This window comes from Jaculus jaculus, chromosome 9 (assembly GCF_020740685.1).
Source record: "Jaculus jaculus isolate mJacJac1 chromosome 9, mJacJac1.mat.Y.cur, whole genome shotgun sequence".
Lineage (NCBI taxonomy): Eukaryota > Metazoa > Chordata > Mammalia > Rodentia > Dipodidae > Jaculus > Jaculus jaculus.
In genome coordinates, this window is record NC_059110.1 from 45,534,646 (window position 1) to 45,537,076 (window position 2,431).

The 2,431-nt window shown below is 44.3% G+C and overlaps 1 pseudogene; it reads left to right on the forward strand.

Annotated features, from left to right (window-relative positions):
• Positions 1–449: 449 nt before the first annotated feature.
• On the forward strand, positions 450–1,373 carry LOC101613399 (annotated as a pseudogene).
• Positions 1,374–2,431: the final 1,058 nt, after the last annotated feature.

A 2,431-nucleotide genomic window follows, 5' to 3' on the forward strand; every position in this document is an offset into this window, starting at 1 on the left:
ATGGGAATTCCTTAAACTATATTACAACTACTAATGTGATGATTTTGTGTGGTTTACTGCAAATGAAGTAACATTTAAATTCTATTGTCTCAAATCTAGACATAGCAGGAGCTATCTCAGCTCCACATACTGCAGATGACTCCCATATTCCTCTGTAAGCAATAAAGGAACTTCGTAAGGATGTGACTCCATTATTGTTGCATAGAAGGGCAGTTTAAGTGATTTTACCTTCCTTTATTAAAACTCTTACAACTTGGTGGGAGGCAGCGGCCGGCCGAGGCACAGGGATTGGCTGCGGGAGACATGAGGCTCCCGCGGCCCCAGCGGCAGCCCGGCGCCGCGCAGTGGCTCCAGTCGGCCGGCCACCCTCCCACCCTCCGAGGCAGGGCTGCGCCGCTGTCGCCGGGACGCGCTGCCGAGCTCTCGCCGCCTCCATCCCCACACCCACCATGATGAAGAATGAGAAGGCGGCCTTCAACCAGACCCTGGCCGAGTGGAAGCTCTTCCGCTACAACCCAACCACCGGACAGTTCCTGGGACGCACAGCCAAGAGCTAGGGTAGAGCCATCATTGAGTTTAGCCATCACCAGACTTCATCTGAATCAGTGACTTAACTGCTAGTTAGTCATGTTAATCTTGCTCTTCTACCTAGTTTTCCATAGGTTCTTGGCTGCACTCTCCACATTCACAATGTGGGCTATGCTTCAGACTCTGAATGATGAGGTTCCAAAATAGTGTGACCAGATTCCCAGTCCAGGACTGATGGTTTTTCCCAAACCACTGACTGCACTGGAATATACATTTAGTGAGTCTGACCGAAATTCCTATAAAGGGTACATTGAAGACCTTCAGAAGTTTCTGAAGCCATATTCTTTAGAAGAACAGAAGAATCTCACAAACTGTCCTGATGGAGCACTATTTGAACAGTCCAGTTTATGTTGCATGTCAGTTTCCTGTTTTCTTGCTTCAAGAATGTAGTGGTATGAATGATCCTGGCTATTCTGACTATCCTCATTTTGGCTATTCCAAAGGACAACCTTGTATTCTTGTGAAAATGAACAGAATAATCGGATTAAAGCCTGAAGGAAATCCAAATGATAGATGGTTCATCAAAGGATCAAAGCATAGCAAATGTATCAACTTATCCTAATAATGGAATTATAGACTTAAAGTATTTTCCATATTACGGGAAAAAACTACACGTTGGGTATCTACAACCCTTAGTTGCTGTCCAGGTCATGTTTGGAACTAACAGTGCCAAGAGAGAAGTAACAGTTGAGTGCAAAATTGAAGGAACAAGCAACCTGAAAAACCGGGATGATCGTGACAAGTTTTTAGGACAAGTTGCTTTCAAAATCACAGCGCATGCCTAGTCAGAGTGGGGTGTCTCCACAGAATAAATGTGCTGTCTGTCTGCATTTGTGTCAGCTGGTCCTGCCATTCTAGGAGGAAGTGGTGCTGTACCTGACACTGGGCGACATCGTAACGTGCTTCCAGATCAGTGTCCAGTGTCCTCTGAAGTAACTGCCTGTTGCCTCTGCTGCCCTTTGAACCATTGGACAGTTGCCAGACAGGGACCAGTGAACACCCTATTCTAACACGAGAATGGGGGGGTCTCGTCCTGTTTATGTGGTGTAATCGCTAAGTGTCTTAAGCTTCATGTGCTGCGTTGTGTAAATATTTTATGGATTTAACACTGGTAACTGTCATATTTTGATGTCAACAAAGTCATAAGGATAATATGGTACCTTGCCAACATCAAGTGACTCTAGCTGCAAGAAATGTGTGTGGAGTTCTATGTGAGGAAGGAAAATAAAATAATAAAAGTGGATATGAAAGCAAATAAAACAACAAAAAACTCTTACATCTTGATATTTTTTCGTTTACCACTAGTGCTGGTATGCTAAACTCTGAAGCTCTTTCATATCTTCAAAGTGATACATATACATACATACATACAAGGTCTTAGCCCACCTTGATATTGCTTTAAGATGCCAAGTCCTAAAATCTCTTATTTTTAAAATCACTCCATTTTACCTATGTCCCTGTTTTAATATAAAGATTGTCACAAAAAAATGAACACATGGCCGGGCATGGTGGTGCACGCCTTTAATCCCAGCACTAGAGAGGCACAGTTAGGAGGATTACCATGAGTTCAAGCCCACCCTGAGACTACATAGTGAATTCCAGGTCAGCCTGGACTAGAGGGAGACCTTACCTTGAAAAAATCAAAGAAAAGGCTGGGGAAATGGCTTAGCTGTTAAAGCCTGCGAAGCCTAAGGATCCCGGTTGGATTCCTCAGCCCACGTAAGCCAGATGCACAAGGTGGTGCACGCATCTGGAGTTCATTTGCAGTGGCTGGAGGCCCTTGAGCACCTATTCTCTTTTTCTCTTTGCCTCTTCCTCTCTCTCTCTCTCAAATAAATAACTA